Source organism: Triticum aestivum, chromosome 7A (genome assembly GCF_018294505.1).
Source record: "Triticum aestivum cultivar Chinese Spring chromosome 7A, IWGSC CS RefSeq v2.1, whole genome shotgun sequence".
In the NCBI taxonomy this organism is placed as follows: Eukaryota; Viridiplantae; Streptophyta; class Magnoliopsida; order Poales; family Poaceae; genus Triticum; species Triticum aestivum.
In genome coordinates, this window is record NC_057812.1 from 729,730,812 (window position 1) to 729,737,812 (window position 7,001).

Below are 7,001 nucleotides of genomic sequence, written 5' to 3' on the forward strand. Positions count from 1 at the left end.
ACGGTCGGCAACTGGATGTTCCGCCACGTCGCCATCTCTGCCGCCGGCGTCGTCGTCCTGGCGCACATGCCGCATGGGGAGGCCTCCTATGTGAGGCCAGGCGACGAGCGCTGGACCTCGCTCTCCTCCCAGCTTGAACCGGACGCCATCGCCGTTGTCCACAACGACGACGACGGTCTTTTCTACGTGCTATGCGAAGGCGGGGGCATCCTCTTCGCAGTGGTCGTTGATGGACCGGCGGCGCCGACGGCATGGCCCATGTCGTACCTGCTCACAACCTTGAAAGAATTCCTTATTTAACACTGTTTTAAATTTCGTTTCCTTATTTAACATTGGAAAAATGTTTCTTCCCTATCTAACACCAACTTTAAATTTTGTTCCCAATATAACACTTTCATCTATTTTTTGACCTAATGGTGTTAAATGGAACGTGAAAAGACAAGTTCACCCTTGGTTTCGGCTGCAAAAATTCCTCGAGGCGGAGTGGTGGGGACGGTTGGAAATAACCAAGATGTACGTGGTGCGTGTCCCGTTTGTACACGTTCAATCACCAAGTTTGTACATACATGGTTTCGTGTCCTAGCTGCTGCTATATACACATATACTTTGTAAGACCGTGGATTGAAGCAATAAAGTAAAATCACCATGCACGGTACGTACATGTGGCAATCAGCCAAAGTCTCCTATGCGTGCGTGCGTTTGAGTATCCAGCCAAAGGTCGTCGTTCGTCATCGTCGTCGGAAGGTACTTGACGCGGGTCTGGGCCAACAACGACCAAGGCGCAGCGGATGGGAGCAGATGAGTGTTGCGCGAGCCCGTAGTGGTGTGTTGGTTTTAGAATGCCAAATCGATTCACCCAAGCAGCACACGTACGTGCAATGCTAGCTCAAAAACACACGCAGCTTGATTAATTTTTCACTAGAAGCAGAACGTGCTCATCTCTAGCTGCGTATGTACGGACGTACTTGAGCCTTGAGTCTTGCTTGTGCTAGCTTGGCGAATAGAACAAACATGTCAGAGAGATTTGCTGGTTATGTCGCTCCTGCATTTTCATTATACTTCTCAATCTTTTTCCTATCGTACAAAGCAGTCTTGACGGTGCTTATATACACATCTATGCACGACGAGAGACTTGATTAGAACTAGGATACCTAAGTCTAATATAAAGAAAATGATTGAATAGATGTTCAAGGGCAAAATTGTCATTTCATGTGCCATTTAACACTGTTTGCACAAAAAACAGATGGAAGTGTTATATTGGGAATAAAATTTAAAGGTTGTGTTAGATAGGGAAGAAATATTTTTTCAGTGTCAAATAGGGAATAATTTTTTTGGACAGTGTTAAATAAGGAATTCTCTCCACAACCTTCGAGCGGAGGCACACTCACTATCTCGTCCTCCGCGGCGGCGAGCTCCTGCTGGTGACAAGGCAATTGCGTCTGACGAGACCACGGGAGGGCGAGAAGGTTGTCTCCACCACTGGCATCTGTATCGAGAAGGTTGGTCTCGGTAGGACTAAGTTGGTGACACAGGCCGGCATTGGGGAGGACTATGCCTTGTTCCTTGGATACGGATCGCCGATATGCCTTCCGGTGAAGGAATATCCCATGTTACGGTGTAATTGTGCCTATCTTGCCGACGACAGCGAGCAACACTTCCCGCTGATCACCCGAGGAGATGTTGGCATCTGGGATTTTGAGAGCAAGAGCATGAGCCGGTTCGAGGATCTGCACCCTTGGCTGGATAACCAGCCCCCTATCTGGATTACACCATCTCTTTACTAGCCGAGGCGGGCCGACAATGAAAACAAGAAAAACAAGAAGATCCATGGGGCCAACGCCGGTGAGGTTGCGGCATGTGCTCTGCCGTTGGTTTTGATTTGTATGTTGGTAGGCAGGTTTTTTTTTCCTAGAGCGAATTTTCGGAAACCGCTCGGTAGAGTTTCGAATTTAAACTCTGCATCATATAAGGTGTGTTCGGTTTCATGGGTTGCATGTGGCTACACTGCCGGCCCTGAAATTTTGGGGCCCTGAGAAACTAGACTATGGAGCCCTTGCAAGCATCAATTTATATTTGGGTGTGTCTAGGGCACATCTAGATGTGCTCTAGTTATTGCACATCTAAGTGAGTGAATCAAGTATAAAGAGGAAAAGAAAAAAGAAAAAGAAAAATATCCACACGAATCTCAACGCAAGATCAATGACATAGGACTTAGATGTGCAATACTTATGGCACATCTAGATGTGCTTTAGCAAAACTGTTTATATTTATATGAAATCTTAACATTTAAATGCATCCAAAATAATATCCATTTCAACTAATGTGTAGATATCATCAGAAAAAAACATACTTACATGCAAAGTCACTAATGATGTTGTTATCCGTAAAATGAAAATAAGAAACAAACTTTACGTAGCTCGTTGTCGCAGCAACCGGTGGGTGTGTGCCGTCTTGTTGAAAACTTGGCCTCTCGGCATGGCCACGTGGGGGCGGTGAGCTAGCGATGGGGGGTCTTCAGCGAGAACGCATGGGAGATCAAGCCAAATTGTGGTTATCTTTCCGTGAGCCAAATTGCCCTTGCGTGCGACGAGCCAATGACGCATGACAAACTAATAATTCTCTAACTTAAATGTATAATCATCTAGATGAAAACCATAGAGGTAATTGCACCACAGATACATAGACTTGGCAGGTGGGTTCAGTTTGGAAACTTGGCTTCCATGTCCATCGGCAGTACAAAGCGCCACAGAGACAACACGTGGATGCCACCATGGCAGAAGCCATGCGCAGGGCTGCTCCACTCAGTTGCACAAAAGACCCCACAACGATCTGAAACTACGCCAAACGTCCCCTAGAGGTTGGAGCGTATCGTGACTCGTGAGGACAAAATAGCGAGATGAACCCCTGCCGCCGCTGTAGGCCGCATGATTTTTGCCCTCACCGTTTCTCTGGCGGCCCATCTGGTTCAAAGTCACGCTGGTGACCTCCTCGTTGTCACCGATGACCATGGCTTCGGCCTTCGGAGCTTGTTTATCGTTCTGATTACCACGACTCGCCATCGGATTACGGTAATCACACATTCCTCCTCGTCCGGATTCCCTGCTGCATGAACGGAGGGTTTGTGTAGAGCTTGGGCAGGGGTATGAGCGGGTAGCCGAAGAAGCTATATATCACATAGATGTAGGTTTTACGTAGGGGTTTGGGCAGGTGGCTGCAGCCGGCGTGCTGCACGGCTGCGCCCTGAGGTGCCCCCACCCAACCCTAGTTAGCGAAGTTTGCTTCAGTTGCTATTTGTGCTGATTCCTTGTGAGTTTCTTCGTCCACTGTTGTTTTTTCGAAACAAATGCAAAAGATTTGCCTCATCTCATTGATAAAGAAGGGGTTAAAACCGAGCTCCGAGGTCCATTACTTCTCAACAAATGGCCGAAACATAAACTACTACTCTCGCGGCATGATCGAGCTCAATTTTTTTGCCCCAACAATTACCCAATTCCTCGCCTCACTCTTTGTCAAGGCTACAACCCTAGTGGGTAAGGTGGACTTGCCCTGGAAAACCCTCGCGTTCCTTTCTTTCCAAATCTCCCAGACGACCAACAGCAACAGGGAGGCTGTCGCCTTGCGCCCGTGGCCCGTTTGCAGAACCGTCCTCTCCCACCACTCATCGACTGACAACAAACCAGGCAAAGCTTAATCTCACGCCACACTCTCATGGAGAACCTACACTTGAATAGCAGGTGCGCCGCAGTCTCAGGTTCTCGCTTACAAAGCTGGCAATCGCCACAATTTGAGCACCCTCTCCTTCGGAGCCTATCGGCTGTCCAAATTCTGTTCTTGATCACAAGCCAGACCAAGAATTTGCACTTAGGAGGTGCACAATTATCCCACACGAGGGATCTCATGCTAGTGACGACGACACCAGCAAAGAGCGCCGTGTAGGCAGAGGAGGCCGAGTAGATTGCTGAAGCCATGAATTTCCAAGCAAGGGCTATATGCGGCAAGAGCTTGCCAGATAATTAACCATGCATGATTATCCGGTGACGTATGTAGTTTAATTATCATGATTATTGGTACGTACTAACAGAAAAACAGGCGTCACTATTATATTTGTTCATCTATTTCAGGTAATTGATGCTTGTGCGTCATACTTTTCGGATTCAGTTAGTGCCGATCGGTATCTTGTGCCTACACATAGGGCTCACTGGCTACTACACACTCACCCAATTATAGTCAGATCATAGAAGTCGGTCGGCAATACGTAGGGCTTAGCACATGCAAATGAACCTTTGAACAGATGCACGAGCGAATATTTTGCAAAATCTAAGGTACGTTTTCAAGGCACAACAATTTTTACGTGATAAACATATATGAAACGCGAGCTTACTCAACATATTGCAATTGTCATGCAGGCTTATTTTTCTCTAAACAAGGATAATAACCATTGGATTACATGTGTCACGCATACCGTTAAGAAAGAGCTTCAGGTTCTTGATTCATTGATGGGACGAGAACGTTCTGAATCTACCACGAAGCTCGTTCAGGATTTTGTAAGTTTCATAATCATATGTGTAAATTTCAGCCTGTCATTTGTTTACCATATGTACTTAACATGTTTGCGTCGTTTTAACTTTATTTTCATAGAGAACAGCTTGCGGGAGATATCCAAGATGCAAATGATAAGTTAATTATTTCGTTCCCGGATGTGTCCGCATGGCCTATTGTTCCGTACAACATGCCCCAACAGGAAGATGGGTGAGATACCTGCTACATGTTCTTTTGAAAGACATGGACTGCTTGAATGTTATCTTAAATAACATGCTTAAAAAAATGCAATTTGGTTTACCGAAAACAGGAACTCATGCGGGCTGTTCCTGCTTCGCTGTTCTCAGTACTGGGACGGAGAAAAGTTCAGAAGCATTATTTCTCAGGTCGGTACATTTTTATATGCAAAAATAATACATGCTAGTATATGCGAATGTTCAAATTATAAACATTTTCATTCTATTTCAGAAATCTATTTATGATTTGAGTGAAAGAATGACAGCTGGAATAAGCTTACGGAAGTGAAAAACAAAGTTATCCGCCTTTCGAATAAGAAGAAGAAATAACTATCACACGTGAGAGTAGTAGGCGGATTTCGATTTTAGTCCAATGTTTTGCAAATGTGATTGAAGATTTTGTATGCATGTTGTATTTAATTTTTATGTACGGATTAAATCTTTTGTACCCGTCATGGTGCGTTTATTTATGATTATATTGCGTGACTAATTTAATATATGAGAGTGAGATTTACATTCTAAATATTATTTGTTTATAGATTTGTATCGTATTTTGCATATGAATTAAATTGCTGTACAACTACGCCGGCCGCGAGATTTATTATGAAATAATAATAAAAAATGCCCGACCATATCTACTGGGCCGTCCGTTAAACTATATTTTGCCCTCAGGCAGACAGGTCGGCCCATACACGAGCCCGACAGCGGTGTCCAACAGGGCTAAGGGGTGACGCTACGTTGCAAAGTGGACTTGCACCAAACGCCGACGCGGTCATTTAAGCCGGTCGATGCGCCCTTCGCTCGGCAAGGTGGGACTAAACACAAGCGCTTGTGTTAAGGCGGCGGACACCGCGTGTATGTGTCCGGTCCCACCATGTCCGCTAGACCAATATGGGGCCGGCGCAGCATGCGTCGCCCCCAAGTGGTACTGACCGGCCTAGCTACGCCCCCACGCGCCACACTGAGGTTTAGTACCACCTCGTCGAGTGAAGCGGGCGTGGACCGGATTATATACCCGGTGCCCTGCCCCAAATATAAACTCAGAAAACATCACCGCCGCCACGCCCACATAAACACCCTGTTGCGCCTGGTTGCCGCCTGTACAGATTACATAGCACCCTGGGCGGGCAATTTTTTTAAAAAACTAGCTATGGACCCGTAGGTCCGTGGTAAACTACTCACGCTTCATCGGAGAGCAATGGTATTGATGTAGAAACCCTCCGTGATTGAATCAACCGGCAGGACGCCGGAAAAGGCCCCTAGATGGGATCTCACGGGTACAGAAGGTTGCAGCGGTGGAAAAGTGTTCTCGTGACTCTACTGGTAGGTTTTGGAATATTTGAGAATATATAGGCGGAAGAAATAGGTCGGTGGAGTCACGAGAGGCCCACATGGGTGGGGGGCGCCCTCCGTCCTTGTGCGCGCCTCGTGGCTTTCCTGACGTGCACTCCAAGTTCTCTGGATGTCATCTGGTCCAAGAAAAATCATCGCGAAAGTTTCATTCCGTTCGGACTCTGTTTGATATTCCTTTTCTGCGAAACTCTAGAACAAGAAAAAAATAGGAACTGGCACTGGGCTCTTGATTAATGGGTTAGTCCCCAAAACAATATAAAATATCATATTAATGCACATAAGACATTCAAAACAGATAATATAAATAGCATGGAACAATAAAAATTTATAAATACACTGAAGACGTATCAAGAGCTAGCGCTGCTATCCACTACGCCGAAGTCTCGCACGTGAGTTTTGTAATTGAGGCAAATGAAGCCGGTTTTCCCATTGCTTTCATTGGTTTCTTTTTCTATTTTTCCTTTTTATTTTGTCTTCATGTTTTTCGTTTTCTTTTTTCTTCTCAATTTTTTGTTTCGTTTTCTCTTCTTTCTTCTCTGTTTTTTGTTTTTCTTATGTTTATTTTCATTCTACATTATTGTATATGTCAATTTTTTTAATAAGTGATCAACATTTTCTTGTATACATGATCAACATTGTTCGAACGTTTATTAAACATTTTTCAAATACTCATTCAACATTTAATACTTATTCAATATTTTCCAAATAATTGTTCTACATTTTTCAAATACTCGTTCAACATTTTTTAAGCCTTATTCAACATTTTTTAAATATGTGTTCAACATTTTTAGAATACTTGTTCAATATTGTTTTAGTACTTATTCAACACATTTTCAAAAGCTTGTTCAACTTTTTAATACTTACTCAAATACT